At 50.0% G+C, this 13801-nt stretch overlaps 1 protein-coding gene across 10 annotated transcripts in view; it reads left to right on the top strand.

Moving 5' to 3' along the window:
• Positions 1–570: 570 nt before the first annotated feature.
• Positions 571–13801, top strand: part of NFASC (neurofascin) — a 165773-nt gene continuing 152542 nt past the window's right edge. For all 10 annotated transcript variants that reach the window (XM_090026559.1, XM_090026565.1, XM_090026564.1 and 7 more), the window contains exon 1: positions 571–618. The gene's annotated coding sequence lies outside the window, so the exon portion shown is untranslated. The remainder of the gene's footprint in view (positions 619–13801) is intronic.

The raw sequence follows: 13801 nt of genomic DNA, 5'->3' as shown, positions 1-13801 counted from the left end.
GGCACGGCATGGTCCCAGTGTGAAGGTCACAAGCCCGGTCCCCGGGAAGGCAGGCGCGGCAGGGCGCTGGGCCTGGACCGCAGCCCCGTGGCTCTGCAACGCACTCGCTTCTCCACTGCCCGGGCGAGAGTTGGATGCTGCCAGAGCCAAGACGGCCAGCTCTTGCGCCTGCATGTTTAGATACTCCATTCTTGACATGCTTGCGCGCTTTCGAGCGGCGGATCTCAAACTCGTTAGACTCGGGCCACGCTGCTGTCACTCGAGGCCCCCTGGAAAACGCCAGCTTTCTTTTCACGCCCTTTTTTTTTTTCTGCTACAAAAAACACTGGAGAAGCCGGGCCATCCCAAGCGCTCGGAAAGGCCTTGGCAGGCCGATACGTTTCTATCATCGCAGGCTGCTATCCGCAACCCCGGGGCGCGCCTCGGCCCAGGTCTGCGCGGCGGCGGGGGCTGGGCGCGGGGGCTTTGTCCTCGCCCCTTCTTCGGGGGGGGCGCCGGCCCCCCCCCGCGCTCGCCGCCGCCGCCGCCGCCGGGCGGGGCCGGGAGGGGCGGGGCGGGGCGGGGCGGGCGCGCGCGCACGCGGGGGTGCGGGAGCCGCAGCGAGCGGGGAGCCGGCAGGTAGGCGCGGGGCTGCGGCGCGGGGCCGGCCCGGGCAGGGCTGAGCCCCGCGCTGCGGCAGCTCCGGCCGGCGGGCCGCGGCGCCGGGGGTGCGGGTGCGGGTGCGGGGCCGCGCGTGTGCGTGTGCGTGTGCGGGCTCCAGCCGAGGTTGCGCGGTCGGCCGGCCCCGGGCGCCGGGGGAGATCCGGCTTAGTGCGCGCGTCTACCCCGGCGAGCACGTTTGCACGCGTGTGCAGGTCGCTGTTCGTGTGGGTGTATACACGCGTGCGTATGGACACGCGTGCAAGTGCGCACACGCATTGGGTTGCATGCATGCAAGTGTGCGCATGCATGCGTGCAAGCAAATGTGCGCACGCAAGCAAGCAAGCAAGCAAATGTGCGCACGCGTGCAAGCAAGCAAGCAAGCAAATGTGCGTGCACATGCATGCACACAAGCAAGCAAATGCGCGCGTGCACGGACACAAGCAAATGCGCGCGTGCGCGCACAAGTGCGCATGCGCACGCAAGCACGCAAGCAAAGGTGTGCACTCATGCAAGCAACCAAGCAAATGTGTGCGCGCATGCAAGCAACCAAATGCATGCACGCATGCCTAAGTATGTGTGTGCATGTATATGCGTGTGTATGCATCTGCATGTAAACATGTGCGTGCCCATGCATATGCATAAGTATATGTGTGTACATATATGTATATGTGTGTGACTATATGCATATGCATTGAGGCGTGTCTGTGCATGTGTAGATGCGTGTGTGCACATGTTTATATGCATATGTATATACATGGGTATGCGTGCCTTTATATGCATGTGTATACACACGTGTTTGTCTATAGGCATCTTCATTTATACATGTGTGTATGCGTGCACATGTGTATATGCCTATGTGCATGTCTTTATATGCGTGCGTGCGTGCGTGCGTATGAGAGAGAGGGAGACGCATCTCCAGCCACTGTAAGAGGAGCTCGGAGGAGCCGTGGCTGTTTCCTGGGCGCTCTTATCAGATGCTAAAAGACAAAAGCAAAAATTCGGAGCTCTTGACTGGAGACGCTGGCTCCGATGCGGTCAGCCGGGCCTCCGTAAAATGTTTGCCCTTTGGCAGGCTGCTGCATTGATTGCCAGCACCACGGCTTTGTTTGCTTAGCATTCGTCTACCTTGAAAAATAACCACTCGGATTCACGGTCACCTTGTTTCTTTTCAAATGCTTCAGTCTGGGGCACTCACTGTCTTCCCAGTTGTGTATAGCTAGTGTCAGAGCGAGGCCTGGCACATAATGCACATGGGCCACCTTGACTAAACGCTGAGATGGGCTCAGCATTTGAAAATGGTCAGAAAGCTCAAGGAGGTTTGGATTTGTGGCAGGAAGCCGGGCCCTGCTGTATTAACATGACACAACGGCAGCATTACGCCCAGTTTATTTGTTGACCCCTTGCTACAAAACACGAGGCAGTGGCATCTCGTAGCCTTTGTCTGTCCTCTGGTTCTTTTCCATCTCTGCATCCAGCAGTTCCTTCTTTATTTTAAAATCCTCCCCTAGGCTTGTTCCACCCTGCATCTCAGCCCGGGTACTTTGGAGCCTTGCCCCGTTGATGGAACTGGCTTGACTGCATGAAAAAAATACCCCTTCAGCCAGCCCTAAAATGCCTCTTTGGGGGGTGGGATAAGAGTTGACAATTAAGACGTAAGCGAGCTGCTTCCTGATGCCCAGGAGAGGATCATAGCAACCACAGAAAAGAGGAAGAAAGGTTCTTGTCTGCAATTTTCTGCAATAAAATCCATTCCCAAGCCATCTCTTACCAGTGCCCCATTGCATACAGGCAGCGCATCTTTTCAGGGGCTGTGATCCTTATGGGCAACCCATCCACCAACATTTTTCCAGCACCCGTATGGGTCCTTCCAACCCGTATGGAAGACCATGGGGGCTCCTGCTGGATCGGGGGTGGGGGGAAAGGAAGAGTGCTGCATCTCCAAGGGCTGAGCTTTCAGAAATACAACTGCAGTGCTATAACATCCATCCTCCCTGTCTTCTGGGTGTGGGGTTTCTTCCCAGCCTTTAGCAGCTAGCTATTTTTCAAAGTTTGGAGGAGGGGTCTGTCCTGCAAGCACAGGGGCTGTGATTTGACACTTAAAAAGTAGGGATTCTCCTTGAATATGGGATTCCAGGATCTGGATCTTTCAGCGAATCTGGGGTACCTCCAGCCCTGACCATATCGGGAGTGATTTTATACTGCAGAGTTGTTCCCACCCTTTTCTGTTACTTTGCCTTCTTTTCATACATACGGCGTCTGGGGAGGGGGCTTCGGGCTGAAGTGTTTAAATTAGTCAAATGATGTTTGCTGTCAATTATTATGATAGGGGACCCCCCCCAAACCCTCAATTAATATTAACTTGCGATGAATTATTCAGCTGGCTGTTCAGACATTCATTCAATCCAATTGTCTCAGCATTCCCGGGTCCTGTGTATAATTGACAGCGGTGCTAGCAAAATGCATCAACACCAAAAAATGACTGAGCAATTCCAGGGAAAACAGCCATAAATGAGGCTTATTCCTGTATAACCCTGTTTCTGGGAGCTGTCACAGCAACCTCAGTGAGAGAACTGAAGTGAATCGTGGCTTCTTCTGTATAAAGGTAAAGAAAGACTGGGAGAAAAGGGCTCGGGTATCGGAGTCGTCATCTTTGTATTTTGCTGAGCCTGGCTGAGCGACCTAGCAGTCGTGTATTGAAATACTGTTTGAGTGTGAATTGTGCCTTGGAAAGGGGCTTGGGTGTTTGGACAATGAGCAGCAGAACGCCACGCTCGTGCCAGGAGTGACGGGGAGTGAAAAGAGGTGAAAATGTGTACGTGAAGACTGACCACATTGTAAGGATTTCAGGGTTGAAATACTGTTGGGGGACTGTCTGTGCTCAGGGGAGATGCACATTTTCAGGGAAGGAGGAGGCTGCTGTGTTTGTAGTATTTTCTGCAGGTTGGGCAAGTATTGAATAGACGTTTTCTAGAGGGTTTGTGTCTCTTATTTTTGAGCATTTTTTTTTACACTTGAGCAGTTTGTATAGGACTTCTACCTCCATAATGGTTCATGTAACAGTAGCAGCGTTATTTGCAGGTTGTGTCGATGCATTTGGTAAACAGCACTCTCATGGGAAGAAAGCTTAGTGCTTTCATCCTACCAGTATAAATCTTAACAAAATAGCAAGCAGCTAACCAAACCCTGACTACCAGGGGTCAAAGACATGGTGGAAATATGAGATGCTCAACATTAAGTGTCATTTTGTATTCATACAGGGCATTGCTTTGTAAGCAGTACCATTGATCAGAGCCGCTCAGTCTTGTCCAGCTATGTTTCGTGTTCCCGTACTGGAGATGTTTGTTTCTAGGCAAAGCCAGGCACTTGAAGCTTCATTAAAACAGCTTAATTAAAACTGCTTGGGTAAGGAGCACTTGGACAGATCCTAAATGAAAGGGGGTTTGGGTGGGGGGTTTAAGTGGGGATTGAATGCTACTGCTTGCAGAAGGAAAGGCCTAGCAGCACCCATCAGAAGCTGGGCATAATACAGTCAAACAGAGCTGGTTCAGACTTTTTGCAGCTCTGCCAGCGCATTTTATTCCTGGCTTGCTCTCCTGAGCAGGAGTCTAGAAGTAATGACTTAGCCCTGGTGATCTTCTGAGCAGTGCAGAGAAATTAAATAGCTCATCTCATGGCCTGCTTTAAAGATCAAAGCAGTTGGTTTCTGAAGTTCTTTCTTGATAGCAGACCCAATCCTCTATCTAAAAAGTAAATAAAACGCACAAAATACTTGTGCATATCCAGAAATGGTCTTTCAAGTATGGTATTTAAATCCTTCCTTCCTCTTAAACTGACTCCTTCCATTGTTTGTTTTCTGCCTATCTTAAAGACTCAGTTATTTTTCAGGTCTTTGAATGAATTTAGCTTCATTGCCCTCTTCCAGGGAGGCGCTATTATCCCCATATTGCAAGTGGGAAACTGAGGCATGTCTCTAGTGGGTTATGGACTAGAGAAAGATCCCACACAATTTACTGATTCGTTTGATGCGCCTGGCTGGGGGAGTATTTGGTTGATTGCACGATTTCACCATGATTGCACACTTAATTCATACAACACAATTTTATTTTAAAATTACTTGCTACACATATAACACTGCTTAGCTTTAAGAAATCCTTCTCAAACAATGCTGTAAGAATTAGTATTACAAAAACAACTCCAACTACAAGTAAAGGTTATATTGGAATCACTACTATTATTTCTCATGGTATACTTACAGTCCTAGAAACCAAATCCCCAGGGATACTTTCATTCTTCAGTGATGGTTTTAGGGTTGGTCTCAGCAGCGATAGGAACAAGTCCCCTTCCTTCGGTCCCACTCGGGCGCTGCACGGCTTCAGCGTGAACGGGAGTTCGTGTTCACGGAGAGGCGGGTTCAGGGGATCAGTCTGATCCTGCTGATGCTTGCGATTCCTCCTTTGGTTTTCTGCAAGTGAGGTTACCTCCAAATTGGGACTGTAGGTTAGTTTTTATTGGGTGAGTTGCCGTTTTGGGCCACTCCTACCCAAACCTGTCACTACTCCCACATTTGGGCTCAGATCTTTTACCCAACAGGTTCCTTTCCTGGGTCTTCTTTGGGAAATTTTCTACACCACTGCTGACCTCTCTTGCCAATCCCCTTCCAAAAGCCCCTAGGTTTGGATGTCTTGGAGCGTTTGCCCAAGGGTCGCTTTGAGGTTAACTTTGTTAAAGGCCTCTAGGGATAAAATTCAAAAACCAAGACATTCAGCGTGTTCGCTGCAAGGCCTCTAAAGATAAAATTCAGAATCAAGACATTCAACGCATTCGCAGAAACAAGCAACGGCCTAGAAAAGATGAGCCTTGCCTTTTTTCTAAGCTGGCTAATGGGTATTTATTACAAGCATTCAAACTATTACATTCAATATGACGAGGCAGAGAGAGAGACTTAAGGGCCAGATTCTATTTCACCTATTGTCTAAGTGGATTTAGGAGCCTAACTGTGATTTTATTCGGCCCTGCTTGAGTCCCTGAAAGTCCATTAATGCAAGAGCCTAATCCCATTGAGAGCCAGTTGGACAGCTGTTCCAAAGCCAGGTGTGGAGATCTGAAAGTTTCTATCTTTTTCTGAACCCTCGGGAAAAAAAGTTTGTTGGATTTCTGCCTTCTTTCCTCTTCTGTCCCTCTCTGTCTTCTATTGGCAAGGAAAATGGGAAGTTTGGGGAAATTCCTGGAGTATTTTCTCTCTAGGCAGTTGCTTTTGAATATTTGATCTTTTAGGAAGTTACTACTTAAAAATATACATCTACTTTGCAAATCGTAACGTAAAGTAAGATTCTGTGCCTGCTAAGATTTGTCCCCTTTTAGCTACTCATGCTGTTGCTTCTGGGTTGCAATCCTTCAGATCGAATCGAAGCACAAAGGGTTAGTCAGGGTCCCCTCCTGGCCTTGTGCATTAGACAGCGCTGACGTATTTATTTTGATGTTTTGAATTTTCCTGATTTGGCAGTGCTATCACACACAGGCATAAGTCCTCTGCAGAAACAGGGACATAAGCTTTAGCTGCTTACCTGAATTAAAACAGTTAAAACTAGACACAGGTGTTTTCCATATCACCACCGTGGAGGTGGTGGGCTTCCATACTGTTGCAGAAATCTGGTAGTGCTCACTAGTTGCTCCTGTGAGCTGTCTCTAAAACACCTGTTTCCACTGGAAACGCTTGATTTTCTTTTTAATATAATGCTTATTAAAACGCCCACCTGCGTTTTAGTCCAAGTTCCCTTGGCAATCATTTCCACACCTGGCAGGTATCTCATTTGACTGTGGCTGAAAGATGCCTTGATAGTCTCAGAGGGGCCTGTCAAAACTTTGAAACCAAATTCATTCCAAAAATTCTCTGGGGTCTAACTAAACCGTTCCTTGGCCTGCAGATTGCTTTCCAAACGAGAAATGCTAGAGGATGACTCTTGCTCTCTTCTCCACCAAGGCATGTCATGATGACTGCTCTTTTTCCCTCACCTGTGCTGCTTCATCTTCCCCAGCTCTCTGGGATGCTTGCTAGATGAGCCTGGAAGCCCAGCTCAGTGGGAATTTGCTGCAAGACTCTGTTATGCTAAGTAGGCCGTTAATTTTTCTTCTCAAGGACTGAAAGAAACCTGCCTTTGTTGTTATGATGGATTAAATTAAAAGAAGAGGATTTAGACCCTCAGCCCTCTTATACTAATCACAATGCACAGTTAATGAGATAAGAAGGAAAGGATTAACACCCTCACAAATAGAGATGGCTTTGCAGGGCTACATCAGGTAGCTGTTTTCAAGGGCAGTAGGGAAGAATGGCCCTTCGTTGTGTCTCAAGCATCCTCATCTTGGAGGCTCTTGCAGCTCGGGCTGTCGGTCTGGCTAAATCTCACCATCCCCTCACTCAGGTTAACTAGCTCTCCGGTTCCTTCCGCTTGGCATAGTAGCAGTGCAGTGGTGTTACAGACCCAAGGAGCAGCCTAAGGGGAGCAGAAACCACAACTGAATGTCTCCCAGGCCGCAGGGAAGGACTAGGGATGCAGGGGCAATGGCAGAGGAGGAAGCAGAGCTCCCTGGAGGAGCAATATCAAGAAATCCCACGCCATTGTTGGTCTGCATGGGGCATCTGGCAGTGGTTAACTGAAGAACATGAGTGCCCATGGCTGTTAGAGGAAACCCTACCATCGCAAGATAGTGTTTTATGAATCTGGAGCCTAATTCTGAAGGCGCTGAGCACCCTCCATCCCCGCTGCCTGCAGTGGAAGCTGGAGGCTTCCATTTGGCAGCAACCTGGGATGCTGTGTTAGAAAGAGCTGACCTCTTCCCCCCCACTTTCATAGTGAATGCTCATCCCAGTCCCAAGTGCCCTGCCAGAGGGGAGCTTAGTCTGGACATTCAGGTGAGACTGCAAAGGGAGATGCTGTGCCCTGGTCACATCATGTTGCATTGCGACTCTCACCTCCTTTGTGATCCTGGCAGATTCCCTTCTGAGTTGCAGCTCCTTGACAGCACACCATGCCATCTCCCGGTGACAGGGCCGATGGGCTCCTACAACCCTTCTAAGACACTGCAGACATGGCAGCAACTCGCTGTCAAGCTGCATGTGAAATCCCTCCTGAAAAGCCCAGGCCGTGATGGTAGGCATGGCAGTAAGAGCCTGGGTTGGGTGGTATGTGCAGGCTCTTGTGCAATCAGCTGCTCTATCTGAGCTACAGGAAAGGTAAATTTATTGAGATCCCCTTGCGCTGTATTGCAGGTTACTTTGAGTAGCCCCAGCTTTCAAGGAGGTCCTTGCGGGGTGGGGTAAATATTAGGAAAGTGCCTAATGCAGTGCCTTGGTGCTGTAGTTGCCATTATTTTGAATGATCGGGGCTTTCCATTTTAAAAAAAGACAGGCCCCTGCTTTCTCTGTATCATTTGGGTGCAGCGGCCTCATGCAGTATTTGATTAGTAGAGCTTTCTTTTTACCCTAGCTGGGGTGTTAGGTATCGTGTGTTGCAAATGGGAGGGGAGACGAGCTCCTTGCTCCAAGGTGCTCTCCATCCAAATCGCATGTAGATACAACGCCTCAGACCATGCAAGGCTCTCTACAGTGGTTTGATGCTGAATTGATGGCTGATCCCTCTTGAAAAGTGTTTCCAAAGAAGAATGTTTGAGGAAGGGCAGAGCAGGTTTGAGCCACAGGGACCATCTCACGACTCCTGGCTGGCTCGGTCTCCAAGGTTGCCTTCTCAGCTACCTGCCTGCCAGCCTTGTTGTTATTGAGGTTAAGTGAAGGAAGCTGCAAATGGACCTTAGCGAGAGCCTGGGTCCAGTCAACCCCTCAACAGGTCTCTCCTGGACCTCATTAGCTTCAATCAGTGAAATAAGCCCTCTCCTCCTGGCCGTGCCCCTGCAAGACCTCTGGGGCCTGAAGGGCCATTTGTGTAGCTCCATTCCTTCCCTGCATCACAGCAAGCCTTGCAGGTGTCATCACTTCAGCTACTTGTTTCCCTTAGCCCCTCTCAGATCATCCAGATCCCTTTCTGCCCCGAATCCCTGGGTCCTCATGCAGTCCCTCCCTGGGCTGTGGACCCCTTTGTGCCCCACTCAGCCCCTTCTCTGGGCCAGGGGGCTTTGCTCCCATATTCCCACCCTCCTCTGGGCTGGTAGGCACCATCCCCTTGCTCTCTGCCCCTTCTCTGGGCTGGTGGGCTCTCTATAGGCCTTGCGCCTGTCTCCTGCAGGGCTCAAGACTTGTAACTTGGAGGTTATTATCCCCATAAAACAAAGGCCCTTTGCCTGCATAAACCCTTTCTCCTCTGCCCTAGGCTATATTCTCCAGCTCCCAGGCCTGCAGAGCTTTTCTGCTTGCCCTGCCTTCTTAGCTGTTTTGGGAGTCCTCCTACAGAGACCTCCCTCCCCTCTTCCCACTCTCATAGCTTGCTCAGGCACTGGGCTTACCTAGCCCCAGCCTGGCCCTGCTGGCTCAGGTGAGCCTGTGATCAGCCCCCAAACCACCTGGGAGCTCTCCCCTCTCTGGCAACTTCTCCCCGAAAGTGGCAGGAGCACCCCAGCGCCCGGCTACAAGGGGATATGAATGAAGGAGAGCTCAGACATCTCTAAGGAAGGGGTAACAAGGGCGGATGGGTGGAAAACAGGCATGCATTTAGAAGGGCAGATTGGAAGAAATGAGAGCAGAGATGGATGTAGGAGGGCAGATGACCAGGGTTCGCTAAGGCCAAGCTTGGCCTCAATAGATGTAAAAGGGATATAAAAAGGAGAGTCCTACGACCAGGGCATAGGGGAACCAGGGTTTCCATAACCCCGCAGAGCTTTTTGCTTGTTATCTCTGGGGGTTGCCAGCAGCTCCATTTGTTTCAGCCTTCAGACTTTTGCAGCTTAGGGGAACTTTTGCAGTGGTTTGAGGCAATCCGAGTGCCATATTGTTCACAGAGTGAGAGTTCAGTTGGTCTCAGAGGAAGCATCTTGCGTAGACCTTCCCCTCTTGGAGGAGATCACCCATAGCTTCAGCCAGAGATGTTGTTTTGGGCCCGTCCTGAATCCGTCTCCTCCGGACCGACAGCCACAACAGCAAGAAGCCAGTCTTGGTTGGCTACAAAAATATCACCTCTGCAAGTTGGGCACGGGAGGCTTCACTGGGGCTCTCCAGGGCCCAATGCATGCAGTGTGCTGCTCACTGGTCTCTTCCCTAGGCTAGTTACAGCCTCGCCGAGCAGGACCCCGGGCTGCCTTCATCCATCTGCCATCGGACCCTTGTTCTTGCAGAGACCCCCTAGGAAGCTCCTTCCTTCCTCTTTGTCTGCCCATGAGTCAGGGTGAGTATAGGGTTAGGGCCAGCCGGGCACCTGGTAAACGCTGCTCCTGCTGCAGCTGTCCAGGTTACTGAACCCCAAGGGCCCTCCGCTTGCTGTTTAAGCAGCCTTAGCCTCCAAGGGTTAAACACACATGGCAAAGGATGTTGCAGGGGGAAAGGTGTGCTAGGACTGGCCAAAAGTGGGGGCCTTCGTCTTAATGCCAAGGAAATATTGCACCACATACTGCCGAGGCTTCTGCAAGGCTTCTGAAAGAGGGGCAAGGGATGAAGGCCCGCTCTACTCACTGAGCTGCTTTGAGATGCTCCAGCCGCGGTCTTGGGCTTTAACTGGGTGTGCGATGAGAAGCTGGCACTAATCTGGCATGTAAATAGTGCAAAGTGCTGCTGTTCTGCAAGCAGTCGAGGAGCTTGGTCCTTGCCAGCCTGTGTCCTTTCTTTTCCCCCAGGTCCTGAGCCCTTCCTGGCCCCTGCCCAGTTGGGGTGGTACCACCAGCCACCTCATGTTTAATTACACTGCCCTGATTGTAATAAGTTGGTGGAGTTGCTAATATGCCGAACAGCACAGCATGCCTCTCCAGTGATAAAGAGGTGTCTGTGTGCTGTGCTGTCCCCTTATTGGGTTAAGGACACGTAAAAAAAGCCCTCTTTCTTGCTGTCACTTAAATGGTGTCAGGATTCGTGAAATCTTGCTTTCATATTCCTAATAGACCCAGCAACAAAGAGTGCTTGTTGCAAGCTCATTGGCTTCTGTGTTTGAATCCTTGTGACGTGTTCACAGATGTGTGCGGGGCGGGGGGGGCGACAGAACCACAGCTTTGGGGCTGGGCACTTGTGACTGCACGCATGGGATCTCTGAAGCCTCTCAAGCCCATCTTCATTTCATGGTACACCTGGCACACACCAGGCTGCTTTTTTTTCTTTTTTTTTTCTTGCACAATTGCTTTGTGCAGCCTGCGTGATGCTGACCTCCGAGGGCTGGGGACCGAGAGCTTGCCACATCTGTCTCCCTCATTACACATTACACACTGCCGTGCGAAGCTGTGTGTTAGATTGACCTCTTGGAAGTCTTATCAAATCACTCGCACTGGTAGATACAACGGGGAGGCAAATGGGAGGGAGCCTATTACATCTGAATATAATACAAGATAACAAAGAAGTCAAAGCCAGCCCTCCTTCAGGCAACTCCCATGACAGTCCAAAAATATTAATAAGGGTCTGTTGTACAAAATGCATGTACCTTCTCTGCTGATTATATTTAAAAGTTTGTGGGATAACTAGACCACTTTCTCCTCTGCACCCATTGGCAAGTCTTTTATGTGTATTTGCATGCAAGAAAATGCCTAGAAAACATAGTGCTCTAAATTAAAGAGGACAGTAGCCACCAATAAAAGGGAAAAGCCATGTTGTTGTGCTACATTTCACAGCCTGGCACCTAGGTGGTTGACATCTTGCAGGATCCACAGGCCAGGGCCTCTAGGGTTTTTATTTTCCAGCCACACCAGCATCTGGGTCCATGGCTATGTATTTTTGCCTGACCTATTCCTCACTCTTCTGGCCATGGTAACAGCTGCAAGGCTGGTCTGGCTGCAGCTTCACAACAGGCCTGCTTGTAATGCTGCATTTCACTGAAGTCTTCATCTTCCTTGCCTGTCTTGCTCTCCAATTGTAGGATGAAAAGGTGTGAATTACAGTCCTCTGCGAGAGATGACTCTGGTCCATGATCCAAATTCATGCGACTAAAAGAAAATGCCATCGCAGCCAGGAGAGGCAGCAAATATTGTTGCTTTTTATTCTCTGAATACAGAGATGGGGAAGAAAGTTAATTCCCCAGTTTAATGATGTGGTCAAACACAACAGTAAGATGGGGGCAAGCACAGCTGGGGAGTTAGCCCACATTTTGGGAGCTGCGTCTTTCCTGCTGCGGCTTTTGAGTATTGGACCCGTGACACTTGGCCACAAGAAGGATGTGGCAGTGGTCCCTAAGGGATATGCTGTGAAACACGGGGGGAAGCACTACTGACGTGTCTATGCTGACTCTGCTGGTAGCGTTGTTATCCTATTCTGGGCTGGGAAGTTACTGTTAAAATTGTTCCTTGTATTCAGATGGTCAAAAGCTAGGCGACCTAGTCCTCAGATTTTATCACAAGCTAAGCAGGGACAAGCTAGGCCACTGCTCATCTGAAGAGGCTTTCTTTGGGGAATACAAATGACAAGAGTGATCCAGCCCTGGCTGTTGAGGGACCCAGAAAACATCCTACAGACCCGAGTGTGGGAAGGGGAAATCTGTTCTGTTGCATTGCACGTATGGGGTTGATCCCCTTTGTCCTGGCCACATCCCGCTACGGCAGTCATTGCTTTCACAAATCCCCCTTGCAGCTGCAACGGAGGACCATGCTCTCAGTTCCTGGGCCTGCGCGGTGGTGCAGCGTCTCTGTTTCTTAAGGAAGTGAATCTAAACCCGGACTCAGAAATAAACTTACGAAGTCCATATCAATAGCTGATGGACTGTCCAGACCGATATCGCCTGTCCAGACCGATAGCTGATGCAGGGGCCCAAGCCCAAGCACTCCGAGCTTGGCGATGTTTGCAGGCTGGCTCTTGGGCTCTCATTCTCAGTCCTTTGGTACCATGGGCCTAAAAGCTTTTTGGGAACCTGCCTAAAATGGCCCCAGGAGAGTGGCAGCAAGTACAAACCCTTCCCTAGAACAGCAGAAGCCAACCACTTGGGCTACTCCTGTTAAATCAAGCTAGCAAAAAAAAAATCAAAGGAAACTAGAGTCCTTCTCCATGCAGTGGCACTTCACAAACTATTACCAAATGTGTTGGAAGGTTCATCGGGAAGGCCACCTCTTCAAACGTGGCTGCCGCAGGTTTTCAGTCCCTGATTTAAAATTACTAACAGCTTAATGTTTTAGAGGCGCTAAGCACTGCTAACCTCTGCTCCCTTCAATCAGAGTTGTGGGTGCTCAGCACCTCCAAAAATAGGGTGTCATTTGGGTGGTAGCAGAGACTGTGCTGTAAGCATGGGCCGGAGTAGGGCAGATTTGCAAAGGAGCTCAGCTCTAATCACCCGTTTTTTCCTGCCAGAACCAAAGCTGAGCCCTTCTTGGAGAGCGCGTCTCATCTCTGATGTGGGTGAGCCAAAGGGAGGTGGGCTGCTCTGAAAATCCATCTCCCCTCCATCCCGTTTTATTAGGTTATACGGCCTCTCCTCTCCAGGTAGAGCCATTAATTATCAGAGCAACATGGGGGAAGGGACCGCTTCAGCGCGACAGGCTGCAACATAGTCCGTCCTTCTGCTTTCTGAAACCCTGATCTGCCCCTTGGAGCCAGGCATTATCACACGTTCTGCTTGCTTTCTCCCAGGGGGAATTGCAGCTTTCATTTCAGGGGCTTGCATCCAAGAAGTGGCATAAGCTGCTTCTGAGACGGGTCTTCTGGGTTCTCATAAAAGAAAATAGGCCCCGAAAACACCGCCCATCTGCTTCTGCCTTTACGTAACCCTAAGGGAGAGGGGACATGGGAGCGTGTTGTTTCTAGAAGTTTATTACAACTTTGAGCAGCTTCATAAAAGGATCCCCGAGTTTTAGATAAAGAGAGGCCAGTGGTATACTTTAATTTAAAGGGGGCTTGTGCCATCAGAGCACTCTTGAAATCTGCAGCCGGGCTGGTACGACGTGGCTTTGTCTCTATTAAGCATGAGCTTGTTTAGTGCAGTAACTTTTTAAATCTCTGCTTTGGCCTTTTTATTTGCTCCCTGCTGCACTGCTCTTAACGTTAGCTTTCATTGCTTTTCTTAAATAAACCCCAGTTGGACTAAGCCATCTTTGC

Source organism: Crocodylus siamensis, chromosome 13 (assembly GCF_052110815.1).
Source record: "Crocodylus siamensis isolate JL-2025a chromosome 13, ASM5211081v1, whole genome shotgun sequence".
Lineage (NCBI taxonomy): Eukaryota > Metazoa > Chordata > Crocodylia > Crocodylidae > Crocodylus > Crocodylus siamensis.
Note: the sequence above shows the minus strand (reverse complement) of the source record. Positions and strands in the feature narration are given on the sequence as shown.